Consider the following 24,201-nt stretch of genomic DNA (forward strand, 5'->3'; position numbering starts at 1 on the left):
TCTGATCTGTTGATGAGCTTGATTAGCAATGCTGGCATTTGGGGGAAGATTGTTTCAGGCTGAGGAATGGCAACAGCCAAAGCCTTGAGAAGTACCAAATCTTCAACTGGTAAAGAAACAGAAAGAAAAATTGCAAGTCCAGAATGGACTGAATGTCAAGAGAATGTGAGGAGATGAGTTTTTGAGGGTTCAGCGAGGGCTTGTTATATTGTTTCTATTAGAGCAGAGATTTGTTTTTCTTTTGAAAGAAATGGAATTGTATTTAAGTAGGGGAATGGTGTGATCTGATTTTTATTGTTTTCTGACTCTGATTGTCATGTGCTGTAGAGATAAGGGGCTGTCAAAAAGCAAGTCTGAAAGTAGACAAGCCAGAAGTCACCACTGGGGACATGAGGGTTGCTTTAACAAGTGAGGTAGCAGTAAAAATGCAAAGAAGTAGATGGATACAGACTATATTTTGGAAGTCAAAATGATGGCATTAGCAGTTTGGAGAAGGGAAGCGAAGAACAAAGAAGAATAAAGAATGATTCCAAAGTTTCTGACTTAAACAATCAAAACCGTCAATATTAACTGAGAAGTAGAAACGCTAAAAAAGAAAACAGGTTTAGTTCAGTCTTTGACATGGTAAGCTTAAGAAATTGCCTAGTAAGTGTCTTCATGGATTTGCCATGAAGGCAGATGACTGTCAAAATCTGGAGCTCACAGGAGAGCTCAAGACTCATGATAAAACTATGGGAGTCGTCAGAAGAGTTAGAAAACTTTGGTGACCCGGAATAGAATTTCTAAAGCGAGAAAACATTGGGAAGTGTGTGGACAACATCTAGACTCATAAAGTTATTTTCTACAGGAACACCTACCACACAATGGAGTTGTCTGTTGTCAAAAAAAAGAGTAAGTTCTTGTTTTGCCTTAAGTTGGTTCCCTCAAGTAAGCCAAAACTAGGGTCTATTCTGTGCAGGAAGATTTTCTGACAGTATAGAATTTCAACCGTGCCTGTGCTTTCAGCAAGACTTCATGTGTTTAACATTTGTTGTGAATAGAGCCCTAAAATTTTACCACCTTCCATAAACATTTATTGTTTTTCTGGGTTTCCAACTCCAAGCAGAAAGTACTAGTGCTTTATCATATATTTCTTGAAGTATGTCAGTGTCAGAGACACAGAACATGTTAAGCAGGTGAACCACAGTATACAGGTCCCTAGAGAAAAGAGGCTTAGATAGAAAGAAGCGTGAGACATTGTTCCCTACAACTATTTTTACTATTTGACTAATAGAGTTTTTACCATTCTTATTACATTTTTCTTTCCAGCCTCAACCAGCTTTGCAGACCACATGGCTAATACAAATTCTAGCAACATATTTCACTTCTTTTATTGCATACCTCAAACCTTATTACTTGTTCATTGTGTTGCAGTTGGGATTTAGATTTTTATAAACATTTTCTCAAATGCTGTGCACTTTATAAATTTATGACTTTTACTGCAAACCAATAAAGTTTATCTACCTATTACTCAGCAAGAGACATACTTTCCTGAATAAACTAGGCTATTACCTGTAACTTTTTAATCAAGTGGAAATTTTAAATTAAAAAATAATTCTTAGCACAAGACAGGCATGAAGAGACAGAGAAAGGGGATCTGGGGTTCAGGAATACAGTAGAAAGAGTCATGAATACAAGTCCTTTCTCCAGTGAGGTGTTAAATTTCATGAATCAGCAGAACTTCTTTTTTCTTTGAAAAATTATTAAAATGGTTGTTCAAGGACAGTAGTTTCCAACTGGGAATGATGAATTTTCCCTTCCCTTTCCCTGGTAGAAGGCATCTGGCAACATCTGAAGATACGTTTCATTGTCATAAATGGGAAGGAATTACTCCTGGCATCTAAAGGTGCTGCTAAACATTCTGCAGTGTACGTGGGAACTCCCCAAAGTAGACGACTATCCAGACAAAAGTGTCAATGGTGCCAAAATTAAACACTGGCTTAGAACCTGGGGCCTAATAATTTTGTCCATCTTCATGCTAACAAAACACAGTTTTAAATTTGTGTATTTCTATTTCTTTTAAATTTAAAATAAATCACTAAAGATCCACTTTTGATAGAGTTTCAAATAGGCTAATATCTAATCCTTGGAGACTGTGAGTCATGTAGTCATATGGATTTATCAGAACGCCAGTGAATGGTGAAAGTTGAGTTCCTTAGACACAGCTTAGAAACTGATGAGGAAACATTAACCTTTCAGGATAGTCTCACAAATCACTGGGGTGGAATTGTTAATGAGGAACATATTTAACATTGGTTTCTTCATAGACAGATAGCCGCTGACTGATTAGCACTGATTTTCTGAGATTAACAAATGGAATTGAAAATGACTATTATTTATTTATTATTTTAAAATTTCAAAGGTCCCAGTTTTATTTAATTGGGCCAAACACTTGCATATCATTTTAAGACAACTACCTACTGCTTTTGTTCTGAAATTCCAGATAGCATTTTGAACGGCATCTTCTTAATACAGTTAATAAATTATTATATTACTTATACATAGTTCTTGTTCTTTACAGCTCTTATTCTGATTTTAAAAAGTGAATAGTTTGCCTAGAGCAGATATTCAATCTTCAAACCTTCTTAAATACATAATAGAGAGAATTTAAGTGACTAGAGGCATAAACGTACAAATCAGTGTTACCCAGTGTGTAGGCTGAGTAATCCTGAGATGTCCAAGGTATCTGAAAGGAGTCTTCAATATATGTGCTTCATAAGCAACGATTTAATAGTTGTAATAAATTGATTATCACTAACATTTATTGTGCAAGTGTAATATCCTAAGAGCTTTAAATACATCAGATTATTTAACCTCCCTAGAAACTCAGTGGGCTGACGTTATTCTACCTGCATCTGAAGACAAGGAATATAGCTTACTTCGAGAGGTTAATAATTTACTCCATGCCACATAGCTACTAAGAAGTAAAGTTGGGTCCGTCTATCTCAAGCCTGAGTTCTTTACAAATAAATGCTATATATAAATGGTTTTGTTATTACTAAATATACAAAGTTGAAATGCCTTGGTGAACATGGAGTACTCTTTCTGTCATTGTGACCTTTCTGAAAGTATTGAAAAATAAGACTCCATACAAAGTTTTAACTTTATGAAGACTGTGAATGGCGATAATAAATCTTCTCTCCTTGCAGTTATGTGTTTATCAATTATTCACGCAGCATTAGAGCTGGTTGATGAGATCTTCACTTCACACAGTAACTTAATCATCGATCATGAAACAGCACATGGACTGTTCTACCTTTGTCTCTAGCCTTAACTTTCTACTTCAATTAATACCATTTCCAGATGTATTACTGTACCTATTAAAAAATAAGTAATTGTTTTTTGCAGGGCTGTGTAATTTAATTGAATCGGGATATGTGTCTCCCTCCCAGACTAATTAGGTTCTCAACTACTCTTCTGTGTGATGAGAATATTAGGGCTCCAACTAGCAAAAATTCATCAGCATGGTTAGCTCTAACGCCTAAGGAAGCATTGATGGTTCCTAGGAACTGTAGCATGACAATAAAAGAAAACGGAATGGATATACTTTGCATATCCTGTTCCCCCTTTATATTTCTGCCATGAGGTTACTCATCATGGTTTAAAAGAACTACTGATATGAACTCACTTCACTTCCTACCTAGGCATCTATTTCATCTTCAGTTTTAACTTTTTTTATTCTCATATTGAGCTGAAATCTGACTCTGAGAACTGTTTACTCTTTGATTGTATATGCAATAGAAGTTACCTGATTAGACAAAGATTCAATAATTTGTTAACTTCTGTGACAGACTGTTCACAACAAAATATCCCATCTGCATGTCCTTAATATAATGCTATGTTAACCTCTCCATAGAGAGGAAGTTGGTCCTTTCTCCCCTTGAATCTGGGTGGTTCTGTGGCTATGGTGGGAGTGATGCCATAGGACTTTTGAGACTAGTCTTAAGGAATATAGTATCTGCCTGGTCCTTTTAGGATGCTTGCCTTTGAATTGCAGCCTCTTTGCCATGAGACTCATCTCCCTCATGGAGATTATATTGTAATGAGGAGAGACAAAAAATAGAGAGAGGGAATAAAACATAAATATTGACCTCTAATGCTATAAAGAAAAATAAAAAGCCTAAAAGTAGCAATTGACAAAGGTAGAAAGTTTCACATATGGTCATTTGGAATAGAGACCTCAATGAACTCAAGGACAAGTAGATACCTGTGACCATACTGTTTCACATAGAAGGGAGAAAGGTGCAAATGGCCTGAGGCAGGTATGTGTGTGATATACTCCAGTGAAAGCAAGGAGGCCGAGGTGACTGAAGTATAGCAGGCAGAAGGGAGAATGGTAAGAGATCCAGTCAGAAGAGGTGCTGGAAGTCAACATACAAAAGACCTGGAGCAGTCTGCATTGTGCGTGAGATGGGAAGCCCCTGGGGGTGCTGAATGAAGGAGTGACTTGATATGACTCCCATGTAGAAGGATGACTGATGAGAAGCAAGGGTCATTAGGAAACCTAATGGGAAGTTGCTGCCATGGGTGGAGGGGAAAGTTGAAGTCAGCCTGGGGAGGCTAGCAGCAGTTGAGGCAGTGAAAAGAAGCTCAGACTATCATCATCATAAACACTGGGTACTTTTTTATTGTTAAAACATACTTCACAAGTATATGCATTCACATCACAGCGTTTCTCTGCAGAGCTACTGTTGCTAGTATTGTTAGCAACAGTTATTTTTGGGTAAAGGTGAAGAAATGAAGGCTTAGAGAAAACCAGTGACAGCCCCCAAACAGCATGATGTTTCTATTTCTTTTGGTCTCTCTAAATGAGATTGGTATTCAGACCTAGACTTTCCAAATTCATGCCTATGTTAGTTTACTAGGTAAACAGGTAATATTGTTTTTTTTATTTAAAATTCATGTTTAGTACACTGTCAATATTTAGGATACACAAAAAATGAAAACAAAATAATTCATAATCTTGTTACTCTGAGATACTTGTTGGCATTCTGGTGTATTCTCACACTATATTTTTACTTCTTTTACATTTTGTGTAATAGAATATATATAGTGTTTCATAGGTAACATTTCTATTTTACAATGTTTCATAGTTTTTTATTAGTTTAGAATTATTTCACAATATGATTATGAGTGGCTACATGGTCTCAATGTACTGTTCATTTAACCAAACCCTGATGGTTAGACATTTAATTTTTTTAAAAGTCTACTACCAACCATGTTCTAAGATGACCATCTTACTTGTAAAAATACTCATAAACAATTCTTTTTGACAATAAATTCCTCAAAGGGAAATTTTTATATCAAGCACTATGTAAAATCTTGCTTTAAAAAACATTAAGAGATCACTCTCGACAATCATAAAATTAAATGCCTATCATCAAGGGTTTGAAGTATCTAGTTCCCTGTAATCTCATCAACATTCATCTCTGCCAAAAGGAAAAGAAAAATGGCTCATCACAGCATTACAACTGGCTCTTCCTATCTGTGTGTTCTGCATCTGTAGACTTAAAAGAAATTGTGTCTGTACTGAATATGTACAGACTTTTTTGTCTTATCATTTGCTTAGACAATGCAGTATAACAACTATTTACATAGCATTTACATTGCATCACGTATTATAAGTAATCTACAGATGATTTAAAGTATACGATAGGATGTACATAGATGATATGCAAATACTGTGCCACTTTATATAAGAAACTTGAGCATCCACAGATTTTGATATCCCAAGGAGGGGCTGAAACAATCTCCCAGAGATATCAAAGAATGACTTTATTTAAAAATGCAAAAGACAAGCAAACAAGCCTCTAATATTTAACAATAGAAAATTGATTCTATTAATTGTGGAATATTTAAGTGGTGTAATTTTATCCTGATACATTTGAAATTTATATGCCCTTAATAATTACCCATTTTACAAACATGTCTATTAAGATCTAAACAAGTGTTTTTTTTTCCAAGGTGCGAAGCAGATATACCACTGGTTGTCCTAAGATGAGGTGAGGTGGCACATGGACACAGTATTACATTCAGTTAAATCAAATAATGAGAAATTTAGCTCCTTTTAAATTCCCTTTTAATTTCAATGTGGTACTAAACTTAACTCTTTTCTAGTACCAACTAATCTTCCCTTTGATAAAAAGGCTTATTAATAATAATTATTTAATTTTAATGGTAATAAGTTAAAATTTGCACAGTGCTTTATTATATATCAGGCATCATTCCAAGTGCTTTACATTTATTAGCGCATTTCATCTTCATCCCAACCATGCCAAATAGTCTGTAGAAATTTAAAACTATTGTTTGATGTCACGGTAAACTTTTGTGCTATTACATTCCACATATGTACTGATACTTCGATTTAGTTTTCTGTATGTATATTTGGGTTAAAAAACAAGGGGATTAAATGAAAAGAATCTCTGTGAAAGACTAGCGTATGGTTATAGAAGAGATCATGAAAGTGATAGGGGAAAGACTGAAATTTGAGGATCAAACCCAGGAGGCGGAGGTTGTGGTGAGCCGAGATCGCGCCATTGCACTCCAGCCTGGGCAGCAAGAGCGAAACTCCGTCTCAAAAAAAAAAAAAAAGAAAGAAATTTGAGGATCATTGGTCTAGCGAGGTGTTTCTCAAATTTTAATATACATTTGATTCACCTAAGGAGCTTGTTAAACTACAAGTTCTGATCCAATAGGTCTAAGGTGGGCTGATACTCAGCATTCTTAACTAGCTCCTGGGTGAGGCAACGCTGCTTGGCTATGGACAAAATTTTGGAAGAGAAGGAATCTAAAAACCTGTCAGCTACTCGCGTAAAGCCGTGCAACAGGTGAAGAAAATTAGAAAGATTGGAACTGCAGCCTGGTTACTCGGACTCTGGTGCGACATACAATGTATATAAAGCTAACTGATTTCATTACTTTTATGATGCAAAATATTCATTACTATAGAAATTCCCGGGATGCTTACATTTTTCTACTGGTGCTGAATCAGGAAAAAATAAAAAACAATCTTATTGTATTTATTTTTCAACTTACATTTTAGATTGATGGTGTGCATGTGCAGGCTTGTTACCTGGGTATATCGTGGGACACTGAGGTTTGGGATATGAATAATTCCATCACCCAGGCACTGTGCATAGTACCCAACAGTTGGTTTTTCAAACTTTGCCCACTCCCTCCCTTCCCACTCTACTAGTCTCCAGGGTCTAGTATTGACATCTTTATGTCCATGAGTACCCCATGTTTAGCTACTCCTTATAAATAAGAACACAGAGTATTTGGTTTTCTGTTCCTGCATTAATTCACATAGGATACTGGCCTCCAGCTGCATCCATGTCACTGCAAAAAACATGATTTATTTTTAATGGCTGTGTAGCATTCCATTGTGTATATGTACTACATTTTCTTTATTCAGTCCACCACTAGATTGAGATTACTGGGTTGATAGCATGGTTTTGCTATTGTGAATTGTGTCTTTTTGGTAGAACAATTTGTTTTCTTTTGGATATACACCCAGGATTGGGATTGCTGGGTAGAATGCTAGTTCTAAGTCTTTGAGAAATCTCCAAACTGCTGTCCACAGTGCCTGAACTAGTTTTCATTCCCACAAACATTATATGTAAGTGTTCCCTTTTTTCCACAGCTTCACCAACATCTGTTGGTTTTTGACTTTTTAATAAAAGCCATTCTGATGATTTGAGATGATATTTCATTGTGGTTTTGATTTGTATTTCTTTGGTAATTAGTGATCTGGAGCATTTTTTATATGTTTGTTGTCCACATGTATGTGTTTATTTGAGAAGTATCTGTTCATATCTTGTCCCTATTTTTGAATGGTTTTTGGTTTGTTTTTTGCTTGCTGATTTAAGTTCCTTATAGATTCTGGCTTTTAGACTTCTGTCAGATACAAAGTTTGATAATATTTTCTCATTCTATAGACTGTTTACTCTGGTAATAGTGTCTTTTTCTGTGCAGAAGCTCTTTAGTTTAATCAGGTCCTACCTGTCCATTTTTATTTTTGTCATAGTTGCTTTTGGGGATTTAGTCATAAATTATTCCCCAAGATCAATGTCCAGAATGGTGTTTCCTAGATTTTCTTACAGAATTTCGGTAGTTAGAGGTCTTATATTTAAATATTTAATTTACCTTGAGTTAATTTTTATATATGGTGAAAGGTAGGTATTCAATTCATTCTTCTGCATATGGCTAGCCGGCTATTCCAACACCATTTAGTGAATAGGGTATTCTTTCCACATTGCTTACTTTTGTGGATGTTGTTGAAGGTCAGATTGCTATACAAGTGTGGCTTTATTTCTGGATTCTCTATTCTGTTCCATTGGTCTATGTGTCTTTTCTGTATCAGTACCATGCTGTTTTGGCTGGTGTGTGTCTGTTTTTGTATCAGGACCATGCTGTTTTGGTTAGTGTAGCCTTATAGTATAGTTTGAAGTTGGGTAATATAATGCCAGTGGCTTTGCTCTTTTTCCTTAGAATTGCTTTGGCTACTTGGACTTTGTTGTTGTTGTTGTTCCATTTGACTTTTAGCATATTTTTTTCTAATTCTGTAAAAAATGATGTTGGTAGTTTTATAGGAATAATGTTGAATCTGTAGATTGCTGTGTGCAGCATGCCCATTTTAATGTTATTTATTCTTAGGGTCCATGAGCATGGAATATTCTACCATTTGTCTGTGTAATCCATGATTTTTTGGGAGTGTTTTGTAGTTCTCTTTACAGAGATGTTTCATCTCCTTGGTTAGGTGTATTCCTAGGTATTTTATTTTTTGTGTGGCTATTACCAATGGTACGGCATTCTTGATTTGGCTCTCAGCTTGAACTTCATTAGTGTGTAGAAATGCTACTGATTTTCTTTTTACATTGATTTTGTATCCTGAAACCTTGCTAAAATCATTTATCAGTTCTAACAGCCTTTTGGTTGAGTCCTTAGGGTTTCCTAAATATACAGTTATATCATCAGCAAAGAGAGATAGTTTGACTTCTCCTTTTCCTATTCAAATGCCTTTTATTTCTTTCCCTTGCCTGAATGATGTGGCTAGGACTCCCAGGACTATGTTAAATATGATTGCTGAGAGTAAGCATTCTTGTTTTTCCGATTCTCAAGGGGAATGCTTCCAGCTTTTGGTTGGTCAGTATGATGTGGCTGTGGGTTTCTCATAGCTCTTGTTATTTTGAGATATTTTTCTTTACTACCTAGCTTATTGATGATTTTTATTATGAAAAGATATCATATTTTAGTAAAAGCTTTTTTTTGCTTTCATTGAGATGATTATATGGTTTGTGTTTTTAATTCTGTTTATGGAGTTAATCACCTTTATTGATTTGTATATGTTGAACCAACCTTGCATCCCAGGAATGAAGACTACTTGATAATGGTGAATTCAGTTTTGAATTTGGTTTGCCAGTATTTTGTTGAGAATTTTTGCATCTGTTTTCATGAGAATGTGGACCTGTTGTTTTCTTTCTTGGTTTTTGTTTTTTGAGTGTGTCTTTGGCAGGTTTTGTTATCAGGCCGATGTTGGCTTCCTAGAATGAGTTAGGGAAGAGGACCACCTCCTCAATTTTTAAAAATACTTTCAGTAGAATGGGTACTAGCTTTTCATCATACATTTGGTGGAATTAGACTGTTACTACATTTGGTCCTGGGCTTTTCGTGATTGGTAGGCATTTTATTACTTAATTTTGGAACTCAGTATTGGTTTATTCAGGATTTCAGTTTCTTCCTGGTTCAATCTTGGGAAATTGTGCATTTCCAGGAATGTACCCATTTCCTCCACATTTTTTAGTTTGTATGCGTAGAGTATCATTTGTATTTCTGTGAGCTCAGTTGTAATGTCACCTTTTTATATCTGATTGTGCTTATTTAGATTCTCTTTCTCTCTCTCTCTCTCTCTCTCTCTCTCTCTCTCTCTCTCTCTCTCTTCCATTAATCTAATTAGAAGTCTATTGATCTTGTTTATCCTTTCAAAAACAAACTTTTGATTTCACTGATTCTTTGTATGGATTTTTGGATATCGATTTTGTTCAGTTGTGCTCTGATTTTAGTTATTTCTTCGGCTAGTTGTGGAGTTAGTGTGTTTTTGTTTTACTAGTTCCTCTACATAGGATGTTTGATAAATGATTTGAGATCTTTCTAACTTTGAGGTAGGTGTTTAGCATTATAAACTTTCCTCTTAATATTGCTTTTTACTGCATCTCAGATTTTGTTATGTTCTGTCTCTGTTTTCATTTCAAAGATTTTTAAAATTTCTGCCCTGGTTTCTTTGTTTATTCAAAAGTCATTCAGGAGCAAGTTGTTTAATTTCCATGTAATTGGTGGTTTTGAGAGATCTTGTTAATGTTGATGTCCATTTTCATTACACTGTGGTCTGTGGGTATGGTTGGCATAATTTTGATTTTTTTTTAAATTTATTGGGACTTGCTTTATGGCTAAGCATTTAGCCAATCTTTGATTACATTTCATATGTAGATGGAAAGAATGTATGTTCTGTGGTTGATACATACATAAAGTATCCTATAGAGGTCTATTAGGTCTAATTGATCAAGTGTCAAATTTAAGTCTAAAATTTCTTAGTTTTTGGCCTTGGTGACCTAATGTTCAGTGAGGTGTTGACGTCTCCACTATTATTGTGTGAGAGGTGCTTGTTTTTTGTTTTGTTTTTATACAGGGTCTCACTCTGTCATCCAGGCTGGAGTGCAGTGGTACAGTAATAACTCACAGTAATAACCTCTAACTCCTGGGCTCAAGTGATCTTCCTATCTCAGCTCTCTGAGCAGCTGAGACTACAGGCAGGCACCACTGGGCCTGCCTAGTGTGTGTGTGTGTGTGTGTGTGTGTGTGTGTGTAGATAGATAGATAGATTTTAGTTATATATATCATTATTAATATATATGATACTGTTTTTAGTTATATATAGTCTATAAAACTTTGAAACTGTATAGTCTCTACAAAAACTATATACATATATAGTTTACATATGCAGATACAGTATATACATATACACATAGTATATACTATACATATAGTATAGTATATATGTATCTATGTACATATAGTATGTACATATACACTATACATGTATATATACACATATATAGTATATATATACACACATATATACTATTGTATACTTAGGAAACCATATATATGTTATATATAGTATAATGTAGAATAATATATTCAACATTAATGAGTATAGTATGTATATACTATATATATACACATACATGTCTCATTTAGTATATACATATACATAGTACATCTATTTGTATATGTATATACTATATATGTATAAACTATATACACGTGTATATATGCATTATATGTATATGTACAAACTATATCAACACTACATATATAGTATATACCTATACGTATATGTATATATACACATTATAGATGCATTTGGGTTTTGTAGAGGGCAGATCTTGTTACATTAACGAGGCTTGTCTCAAACTCCTGGCCTCAAGCTATTCTCCTGCGTTGGCTAGAAGCACTTGTTTTATAAATCTAGGTGCTCCAGTGCTGGGTATGTGTATAAATAGGATATGCAGGTCTTCCTGTTGAACTGAATCCTTTATCATTATGTAATTCCTTTCTTGGTCCTTTTTCACTTTTTTTTTTTTTTTTTTGGTTTGAAGTCTCTTATCTGATATAATAGCAACTCCTTATTTTCTATTTGTATGGTAGATCTTTCTCCAACCTTTACTTTGAATCTGTGGGTGTCAATATATATGAGGTTGGTCTCTTAAAGACAGTAGACTAATGGGTTTTTTTAATCCAACATGCCACTCTGTGCCTTTAATAGAGCATTTTGGGCAATATTGACATGTGAGATTTTAATTCTATCATGAAGTTATTGGCTAATCACTTTATAGTTTCTATTGTGCAAAAGTCTTTTTTAAAAGTAACCCTAAATATAAATCCTCCAAACAATGCAATTTACATCAGCTTCAAACAATAATTTTCCTTTGATTTAATGAGTGAGATTTCCTCCAGCTGGAATGTGCAAAATATAATTTGAGCTAAGACAATGAAATCTGACTCATTTCTTTTAAGGGATTATTTAGTGCAGCTCTTTTAAAATTATCTTTTAATCTTTTAATTTCTAACTCACCTTACTGGATCATATGCCTTCAGATTACAATATAAACACTTATTTCTGTGCTATACAGATCCATTCACCTCCTCAGCTCTGAACTTGTCAGCTAAAACAAGGTGACAGAGCCTGACATTACAGTGCTCACTACAGTAAAAGTCAAGCAGCTATTCATGTTGCACAGCTGCCACGTCTTCTTTATAAAATATTCATTCACATTATGTCATTCTTTATTCAGCTGCCAAAAATGAAACAGTTGAGGAACCTTCAAGTCATCAGAATGCAATCGTTGTGCATAGAGGCACATGTCAGTGCATCGACGATTACTTTGGAGTGTGGATGGGACAACGGCCCTTGCACTTGCACCTGTTAGTGGCTTTAAAAATGATTACAAAAAAGTTGCCTAGAATACTGTCAGACATTCTTGGCTTTCATTTATGCACAGTTGGAGAAAAAGATCACACACTTTGCAAATAAACATTTTGTATTGTGATGAAATACACGTGAAATTTATCATCCTAACCATTTTTTAGCAGACAGTCCAGTAATGTTACATATATTCACATAGTTGGACAATCATTATCATCCATCTCCTCAGCTCTTTCCATTTGCAAAACTGAACCTTCATATGAAACAATTCCTCATTATTACCTCCTTCAAGACCGTGGCAGCCATTATTTTGTCTTCTGTTTCTATGAATTTGACTACCCTAGATACCGCCTATAAGTGAAATCATGCCTTATTTGTCCTATTGTGTTTGGCTTTTTTAAACCTAGCATGATGTCCTAAAGTTTCATTAAAGTTGTAGCGTGTGTCAGAACTGGCATACTTTAAGGCTGAATAATATTCCATTGTACGTACAGTATATACTACATTTTGTTTATCTGTCCATCCATCGATGGATATTTGGATTGCATTCACCTGTTGGCCATTGTGAATAATGATGTTATAAAAAAGGATGTGCCAGTATCTCTTTGAGACCCTGCTTTCAATTTTTTTTTTGTATATATACACAGAAGTGAAATTGCTGGATCATATGGTAGTTTTAACTTTAATTTTTTGAGGAACCAGTATACTTGTTTCCATCATGGCCACATCATTTTACATTCCTAACAATAGTGTTCAAGGGCCCCACCTCTTCACCAATAATTGTTATTTTCTTGGATTTTTCCAACAGTAGCCAACAATATATTGTACTTAACAATGAAATATTATTCAGTCTTAAAAATTAGAATTTTGAACTTACTCGGAGGAGGGGACTCAAGATGGCGCTGTGAGAACAACCCAGGATTGGAGCTCTCCTTGAATCCGCGGAGAGGTGAGTTGAAGCTGCATATCCAGGCGGATCTTTGTTGCCCACAGAACGGGGAAATTCCCTAGTATAAAAAAGACGCGGGACGCCTGGCAGTACCTCTGCCTGGCGAAGCCGGCAGCCAGGGTGGCGGCGGCTGGCCCTACCCATCGCTCCCCAAAGGGTGCGCTTGTCCGGGTGCCCTGTTGAACCGGCAACCTGAGACTTGAGAGGGCTGGACTTGAGACTGAACAAGACTTGGACAGTGGGCCAGCCCAGGGGATTGCAGGGACAGAGCATTGGGGCTAGCCCAGTGGGACGAACAAAACCGCGATTTCAAACAATCCCCATGCAGTCAGTCTGAGATGCTCTGTGGGGGAGGGACGTCCACCATTACCGAGGCAACCTGCCCCAACTGAGATACACGCCCACTGCTGATGCAGCCTGCCGTTGCCGAGGCAACACGCTACAACAGAGAGACTCTGCCTCAAGGGGTGGCGGAGTCCACAGCAGAACAACAGAGCTGGCCCCAGCAGGGTGAGCCTCACAGCAGCAGGGGGGAGCCTCGGCAGGCAAACAGTGACTAGTCTGCCTCCTAGCTGGGCAGGACACCTCAACGAACATCCAAAAATAAAGCCCGAACCCCCCAACACAGAGCATTTGAGAAAAAAAAAAGGGTTTTTTTAATGAGCTCTGTTTTAGCAAAATCAAACATAGCAGCCTAACAGCCCTGAATGAACAACAGAGATCACAGCTCAGCAATTGAGCCCCTATAAAGTACAGATTGTCTGCTCAAGCAGCTCCCTGACCCCTCTATATCCAAAAGACTGACATTTGGCAGGCATCATCCTGGGACAAAGATAGCAGAAAAAGTAACTGGTAGCATCCCTCACTGTGCCACAGCTGTTAGAGGTGCACCCCAGACAAGCAGGGCCTGGAAAGGACCTCAGCAGTTGTACAGCGAAGGGGCTAGACTGGTAGAAGGAAAACCAAGTAACAGAAATACTTCATCATCAACAATCTGGGTGTCCACTCAGAGACCCAATCGAAAAGTCAGCAACTACGCAGGCGACAAGCGGATAAATCCACAAAGATGGGAAGAAATCAGCGAAAAAAGGAGGAAAACACCTGAAACCAGAACACCTCGCCTCCTAGAAAGGACCAAAACTCCTCACCAGCAAGGGAACAAAGCTGGACGGAGAATGACTGTGACGAAATGACGGAATTAGACTTCAGAAGGTGGATAATGAGAAACTTTTGTGAGCTAAAAGAACATGTATTAAATCAATGCAAAGAAACTAAGGAACTCAAAAAAAGATATGAGGAAATGATAACAAGAATGGATAACTTAGAGAGGAATATGAATGAATTAAAGGAGCTGAAAAACACAATACGAGAACTTCGCGAAGCATGCACAAGTTTCAATAGCCGAATTGACCAAGCAGAAGAAAGAATATCTGAAGTCGAAGATCAACTCAATGAAATAAAACGAGAAATGAAGATTAGAGAAAAAAACGCAAAAAGGAATGAACAAAGTCTCCAAGAAATGTGGGACTATGTGAAAAGACCTAACCTATGTTTGATAGGTGTACCAGAAGGGGACGAAGAGAATGAATCCAAGCTGGAAAATACTCTTCAGGACATCATCCAGGAAAATTTCCCCCACCTAGCAAGACAGGCCAACACTCAAATACAGGAAATACAGAGAACACCACAAAGATATTCTGCAAGAAGAGCAACCCCAAGGCACATAATCGTCAGATTCAACAAGGTTGAAATAAAGGAGAAAATACTAAAGGCAGCCAGAGAGAAAGGTCGGGTCACCCACAAAGGGAAGCCCATCAGACTCACAGCAGATTTCTCAGCAGATCTCTCAGCAGAAACACTACAAGCCAGAAGAGATTGGGGCCAATATTCAACATTCTTAAAGAAAAGAACTTTCAACCCAGAATTTCATATCCAGCCAAACTGAGCTTCAGAAGTGAAGGAAAAATAAAATCCTTTGTGAACAAGCAAGTACTCAGAGATTTTGTCACCACCAGGCCTGCTTTACAAGAGCTCCTGAAAGAGGCACTACACATAGAAAGGAACAACCAGTACCAGCCATTCCAAAATCACACTTAATGCTAAAGAGCATCAACATAATGAAGAATCTACAACAACTAACAGGCAAAACAGCCACTTAGCATCAAAATGGCAGTATCAAATTCACACATAACAATATTAACCCTAAATGTAAATGGACTAAATGCACCAATCAAAAGACACAGACTGGCAAATTGGATAAAAATCCAAAACCCATCAGTGTGCTGTATCCAGGAAACCCATCTCACATGCAAGGATACACAAAGGCTCAAAATAAAGGGATGGAGGAAGATTTACCAAGCAAATGGAGAGCAAAAAAAAAGCAGGAGTTGCAATTCTCATCTCTGATAAAATAGACTTTAAAGCAACAAAGATCAAAAGAGACAAAGAAGGCCATTACATACTGGTAAAAGGATCGATAAAACAAGAAGAGCTAACGATCCTAAACATATATGGACCCAACAAAGGAGCACCCAGATACATAAGGCAAGTTCTTAATGACTTACAAAGAGACTTAGACTCCCACACAATAATAGTGGGAGACTTTAACACTCCACTGTCAATATTAGACAGATCAAAGAGACAGAAAATCAACAAGGATATCCAGGGCTTGAACTCAGACCTGGAGCAAGCAAACCTGATAGACATTTACAAGACTCTCCAGCCCAAATCCACAGAATACACATCCTTCTCAGCACCACATCACACCTACTCTAAAATTGACCACATAATTGGAAGTAAAGCACTGCTCAACAAATGCAAAACAACTGAAATCATAACAAACAGCCTCTCAGACCATAGTGCAACCAAGTTAGAACTCAGAATACAGAAACCAACCCAGAACTGCACAGCTTCATGGAAACTGAACAACTGGCTCTTGAATGTTGACTGGGTAAACAATGAAATGAAGACAGAAATAAAGAAGTTCTTCGAAACCAATGAGAATGAAGACACAACAAGCCAGAACCCCTGGGACACATTTAAAGCAGTCTCTAGAGGAAAGTATATAGCAATAAGTGCCCATATGAGGAGAATGGAGAGATCCAAAATTGACACCCTATCGTCAAAATTGAAAGAGCTAGAGGAGCAAGATCAAAACAACTCAAAACCCAGCAGAAGACAAGAAATAACTAAGATCAGAGCTAACTGAAGGAGATTGAGACATGAAAAACCCTTCAAAAAATCAATAAATCTAAGAGCTGGTTTTTTGAAAAGATCAACAAAATAGACAGTCCACTAGCCAGGTTGATTAAAAATAAAAGAGAGAACAACCAAATAGATGAAATAAAAAATGATAAAGGGGAAATCACCACAGATTCCACAGAAATTCAAACCATCATTAGAGGATATTACAAACAACTCTATGCACATAAACTAGTAAACCTGGAAGAAATGGATAAATTCCTGGACTCCTGTGTCCTCCCAAGCCTAAACCAGGAGGAAGCTGAAACTATGAATAGACCAATAACAAGGTCAGAAGTCGAGGCAGCAATTAAGAGCCTACCACTCAAAAAAAGCCCAGGTCCAGACGCATTCACAGCCGAATTCTACCAGACACACAAAGAGGAGCTGGTACCATTCCTTCTAAAACTATTTCAAACAATCCAAAAAGAGGGAATCCTTCCCAAATCATTTTACGAGACCAACATCATTCTGATACCAAAACCCGGCAGAGACCCAACAAGAAAAGAAAACTTCCGGCCAATATCCATGATGAACATAGATGCAAAAATCTTCAATAAAATATTGGCAAGCCGATTGCAACAGCAAATCAAAAACCTTATTCATCATGATCAAGTAGGATTCATCTTGGGGATGCAAGGCTGGTTCAACATATGCAAGTCTATCAACGTAATTCACCACATAAACAGGATCAAAAACAAAAACCACATGATTATCTCAATTGATGCAGAGAAGGCATTTGACAAAATTCAACAGCGCTTTATGCTAAAAATCCTCAATAAACTCGGTATCGATGGAATGTATCTCAAAGTAATAAAAGCTATTTATGACAAACCAACAGCCAATATCATACTGAATGGGCAAAAACTGGAAGCATTCCCTTTAAAATCTGGCACTAGACAAGGATGCCCTCTTTCACCACTCCTATTCAATATAGTACTGGAAGTTCTAGCCAGAGCAATCAGGCAAGAAAAAGAAATAAAGGGCATTCAAATAGGAAAGGTGGAAGCCAAATTGTCTCTATTTGCAGACGACATGATAGTATACCTAGAAGACCCCATCGCCTCAGCCCAAAAACTCCTGAAACTGATAAGCAGCTTCAGCAAAGTCTCGGGATATAAAATCAATGTGCAAAACTCACAAGCATTTGTCTACACCAATAACAGACTTAAAGAAAGCCAAATCAAGAACGAACTGCCATTCACAATTGCTACAAAAAGAATAAAATACCTTGGAATACAACTCACAAGGAACGTAAGGGACCTCTTCAAGGAAAACTACAAACCACTGCTCAACGAAATCAGAGAGGACACAAACAGATGGAGAAACATTCCATGTTCATGGTTAGGAAGAATTAATATTGTGAAAATGGCTATACTCCCCAAAGTAATTTACAGAATCAACGCTATCCCCATCAAGCTACCATTGACTTTCTTCACAGAACTGGAAAAAACCACCATGAACTTCATATGGAACCAAAAGAGAGCCCGCATAGCCAAGTCAATTCTAAGCAAAAAGAACACAGCGGGGGGCATCACACTACCGGGTTTCAAACTATACTACAAGGCTACAGTAATCAAAACAGCATGGTACTGGTACCAAAACAGAGATATAGACAAATGGAACAAAACAGAGACACCGGAAGCAACACAACATATCTACAACTATACAATCTTTGATAAACCTGACAAAAACAAGCAATGCGGAAAGGATTCCCTGTTTAACAAATGGTGTTGGGAAAACTGGCTAGCCATGTGCAGAAAGCAGAAACTGGACCCCTTCCTGACACCTTACACTAAAATTAACTCCAGATGTATTAAAGACTTAAACATAAGACCTGGCACCATAAAAACCCTAGAAGGAAATCTAGGCAAAACTATCCAGGACATAGGAGTAGGCAAGGACTTCGTGAACAAAACACCGAAAGCATTGGCAACAAAAGCCAAAATAGACAAATGGGATCTAATGAAACTCCACAGCTTCTGCACAGCAAAAGAAACAGTCACTAGAGTGAATCAGCAACCAACAGAATGGGAAAAAATTTTTGCAGTTTACCCATCTGACAAAGGGCTGATATCCAGAATTTACAAAGAACTCAAACAGATTTACAGGAAAAAAACAAACAAGCCCATTCAAAAGTGGGCAAAGGATATGAACAGACACTTTACGAAAGAAGACATATATGAGGCCAACAATCATATGAAAAAATGCTCATCGTCACTGGTCATCAGAGAGATGCAAATCAAAACCACATTGAGATACCATCTCACGCCAGTTAGAATGGCGATCATTAAAAAATCTGGAGACAACAGATGCTGGAGAGGATGTGGAGAAAAAGGAACACTTTTACACTGTTGGTGGGAGTGTAAATTAGTTCAACCATTGTGGAAGACAGTGTGGCGATTCCTCAAGGCCTTAGAAATAGAAATTCCATTTGACCCAGCAATCCCATTACTGGGTATATATCCAAAAGACTATAAATCATTCTACTATAAGGACACATGTACACGAATGTTCATTGCAGCACTGTTTACAATAGCAAAGACCTGGAATCAACCCAAATGCCCATTGATAATAGACTGGATTGGAAAAATGTGGCATATATACACCATGGAATATTATGCAGCAATCAGAAATGATGAGTTTGTGTCGTTTGTAGGGACATGGATGAATCTGGAGAACATCATCCTCAGCAAACTGACACAAGAACAGAAAATGAAACAGCGCATATTCTCACTCATAGGCGGGTGATGAAAAATGAGAACACATGGACACAGAAAGGGGAGTACTAAACACTGGGGTCTATTGGGGGGAAAAAGGGAGGGCCAGTGGGAGGGGAAGGTGGGGAGGGATAGCCTGGGGAGAAATGCCAAATGTGGGTGAAGGGGAGAAGCAAAGCAAAGCACACTGCCATGTGCGTACCTATGCAACTGTCTTGCACGCTCTGCTCATGTACCCCAAAACCTAAAATTCAATAAAAAATTTAAAAAAAATAGAATTTTGACATGTGCTACAACATTAATGAAACTTGAGGACAATAAGCCAGACACAAAAGGATAAATATGTGATTCCATTTATATGACATGGAATCTCAATGTGGAGAATGCAACATTCCTAAAAAGAAATAAAATAAGCCAGACACAAATGGACAAATATGGTATGATTCCACTTATATGAAGTAGTATTTCAATGTGGAGAAAGCAAATTCCTACCAAAAAATAAAATATGCTGAAGAGACTAAGAAGAAAATGGGCTCTGGTAGTGCCAAGGTAGAGAGTGCATTAGGCAGAAATGGCATAGCTTGAGCTCAGAGATCTCAAACTACAATAGCAGAGTGTCATGTTGGGGGCCTGTTAACTTCAGTAGGGATGGCACCAAGTTCAGGAGGCTGAGGGAGAGACCCAGAGCCAAGAAATGATATGTAGAATTTTCTTAGTGGGAAGCTTACAAACAGGCAGTCCAGTGGCAATGGGCTAGACAGGAGAATCACAGCTACTTGAAAAAAGCATGCAGTTTATGTAGCAACTTACCACCCACCCCTCAATAACCTTGGCTTGGAAACTTTTATTTAACCCCCAACACAGAGCCTCTATGCCTTGTATGGCCCATATCCCACAGGATGGGCTGGGGGCCCCAGTGTTTCTCATAGATAAAAAATGAATCTCTGGCTTGCCTGCACTTAGATTCCTTGGCATGGAACGGGGAACACACATTCAGGTATGTCTGTCATATGGGGTCAGTCTCAGGGTATGCTTAAGCTAAGTTATTGCCATCAAGTACATCTACCATACAGAGATAGCACAAGGAAAATAAAAAGTCAAGCTGTGTCTTACTGACAACTTTTGGTTAATCACAGCCACTCATTTTCACCTGACCCTAACTCCCACAGATAGTCAACAACTCTTAGAGAAGGATTTGGGATTAATTCCAACCAATTTCCATAGCAAAGAAAACATGTCAAATCTCCTAAGGAGTGGGTGAAGATGATAATCATGATTTTCAAATAGTATTGTGTTATATTACTACTTTTGAAAGTTTTGCATATTTTATCAACTCAACAAAAGAAAATCATCTCTAATTCCTTCTTTAAGCTCTACAGAGTGTAAATATATTTCTCCTTTGCCCCCAAGTGGAAACATAAAGGGAATTATGAATTAAAATTATATCAGTTAGTTATTGATGCAGTAGTGCTACACACACACACACACACACACACAACACTAAATTCATTGCCTTTGAATAAAAATAATTTATTGATATGGATAAGACTTAAGTCTACTGGAGCATGTCTTTAGACTGAACTTTGCTGGGCACGCCTGATTCAGGTTGTCACAACTGGTGTGGGCCGGGATATATTCAGGTGTGGTAACAATGGTCTTGCCAGAACATGTAATGCTTGTGGCAGTAGCAGAGGCAAGACGGCAAGCAGAGGCATGCAATGCTGGAGACTGCCGCGCTCGTGCTCACCAAGGGATATGGCCAAAGCAAGTCCAGCTCAAAGTCAGATGGTGGGGATCAACAATGGCAAAGGGGAGGATGCGTGGAAGAGTGAAGAACAGAGGACATTCATTCATTCAATTAACTACTTTAGCTGCCATTTCTTGGCCATTCTGTGTTAGACTTCACTGTGGAAACTAAAATTTGAACTCCGTGTTCTATGAATACTAAGCCAAGAAGAGTTAGGTTGTTCCAGTCTGCTCTGCTATATTTTCATAAGCATTCTCCCTGCTGCTGCTTAGGGCATCCTTTTTTCTGACCCACCATCATAAAACTAAAGTTTTCCTCAAATTGAAAGAATTATTGACTCCAACAGAATGTAGAAAATCTTAAGCTGTGTGCAGAGTAGTAAATGCATCTTCTTTTCTTTTAGAAACTTTTCCAGGGAAGCAGATACTGTGTGTTTATGTAGGCCCAACCTTTTCTCTCTGTACTACTGAGCACCACAAACAGCAGCCTCTACTCATCAGCAGCTACAGAGGAATCTTCTAAATGGTGAACTAGTCAGCCAAGATGTGTGGAAAAGTCCATGTGTGACTCATTTTCCAAACAGAAGGTACATCCTTAGAACAATGCAAATAAATTCTCACAATTGTCCCCAGTCCTGGGATATGTGTGTAGAAATATGCTGGTTTGGCAGAAGAATTGAAATTAATAGACATGGCCTTCCAGTGACTTGCCCCATGTTCTCATATATTTGTTTTATTTGCTAACGGTCCTCCAGTGAGAGATACTCCGAAACTCCCCAACATGAAAACTCACAAATTTGGCATGATTTTATAATTCTAGGAGTCTATTAAAAATAAAATAAAACCAGGATTGTAACTTACCAGGATGCCTTTGTGTTTTGGTGATGTTTAGAAGTTATTCATAAAATATATTTTGGAATTTAAGTCCCTTTTTCTTCCAAAAGCAAATTCTTTTCTGGTGTTATTAAACATCAGATAATACCCTGACAAATTGTTGATGAATGCTGCCTGCAGACCCAGCTGTGTGAACAGCATTGCTGGTGGGAAAATGAGAATGTTTTCTGATGCCTTATGGAGCCCGAGCAGCAAAACTAATATTTCTGTGTTCATTTCTTTCTGTTTTCTTCTGTTGTGCATGATATTGGAGGCACAGCAGCAGGAATTTGACAGGAAGGGAATATTTAAAACACAGACAAAATGTCTCTGTCCTCTCTGGCATGTCGGTTCATTTGTGAGAATCTGTCAGCCACTGGCATCAGTCTTCATCTTCGAGTTCACAGTTGTGTTCACACTTCCTAAAATAAGCTAATATACTTGATACACAGCATATTAAATTCTGCAACTATAATATCTAGTGAAGCTTCCCTCTCCAAATGCAAGCTGCCTGCCTTCAGGAAATCTTTTCATTTTCTTCATGTTCATTTCCAATATCTTATACAAGACTCTTAAAATATTCCTTGGATAAGTAAATGAATGTTGGTTACATTCCACCACCTCCATTCTGAAGCTGTGTCAGCCAGTTCAGAAAGGTTGGCCATGTGATGAATCACTGGAAAAAAGGTTCTTACCTTTTACCTGGTGTTCAAGACTGTCCACATTCTAGCTGTGCCAAGTCTATAGCCACTATTTGCTGGGTGCTACTCTATGAAAATAGTATAGGGTCTTGGTGTTGGTGTCACATTTAGTCCTGGTTCAAATAACAGCTCCATTTTTATTGATTGTGCTTGTTTGAGAAAGTGATCGGTATGTTGCATCTTCAATTTCTTCATTAAACAGAGACAACAATAACAAAAATTGTATTTGGTCATTGTGAGGAATAAATTATGAATGTATGCATGACCAGGGCATGGAACAGATAGACATAAATGTGACCACAATCAAAATTCAATTTGTTTTCTCTTGTCCTTTTAAAATTTGCTCACTGGGAGTCATCTTCCTTTGTTCCCTATTATGCGGAAAGTAAGTCTCTACTTTCAAGATGGTCAAGATTTATTCAAGGAAAGAGTTAAAAGACTAGTTATGAAAATATAACACAGAGCCAACCACTCCATCTCCGAACTATGGGGAATCCATTCCAAATTCCACAGCTCTTCTTAGATCTCCCATCACTAAGCTTGGCTGAGGACCTTGTCATTGTTTATTTCACAAAATTGTCTCTCTAATCATCTTGACTCCTTTTTATAATTTCTAAGTGGGATATGGGGTTCCAGAGGTATACAGTGGTTCTGAATCCTTTCCTTTGAAAATCTCCATAAGCAGCTCATATTCATTATGGTATCTGTTATCCGTTCTTTTGGCAACTCAGGACAGAATGACTAAAGCATTATCAAACCTTGTTAAACATAGCAACATTTATTTTGTAAGTTCTCCAAAAATCTCAGTTGTCATAATTAACATCCTCGACCACTCTAAGGGAGTCAGACTTGATCATTCCTAAGCACCCATCCCAGTTCTTTTCAGGTTTTCCTAGGTCAAAGCTCTTTTGCTTATCCCACATTCTTTTCCCAGAATTTTTTTCCAATTCCTCTGGGCCTGACCAAATGCAGCCTGTTTCAAAACTAAAAACTCACTCCATTTATATAATAATCTGGAAGAACCCAATATTTTTAAAAATTTTTTTATTTTTTACTTTAGGTGCATACTATATTCGGCATTTCTCCCCATGTTATTCCTCCCCACCCTCCCCACTCCCTGCTGTCCCTTCCCTACCCCAGCCCCAACTGCCCCCAGTGTGTGATGCTCCTCTTCCTAAGTCCACGTGTTCTCATTGTTCAACACCCACCTATGAGTGAGAACATGTGGTATTTGGCTTTCTGTTCTTGTGTCAGTTTGCCGAGAATGATGGTTTCCAGATTCATCCAAGTCCCTACAAAGGACACAAACTTACTGTTTTTTTATGGCTGTGTACATTCCATAGTGTATATGTGCTACATTTTCTTTGTCCAATCTATCACTGATAGGCATTTGGGTTGGTTCCAGATCTTTGCTATTGTACACAGGACTGCAGTGAACATACGTGTGCA

The sequence above is a fragment of the Callithrix jacchus genome, chromosome 5, assembly GCF_049354715.1.
Source record: "Callithrix jacchus isolate 240 chromosome 5, calJac240_pri, whole genome shotgun sequence".
In the NCBI taxonomy this organism is placed as follows: domain Eukaryota; kingdom Metazoa; phylum Chordata; class Mammalia; order Primates; family Cebidae; genus Callithrix; species Callithrix jacchus.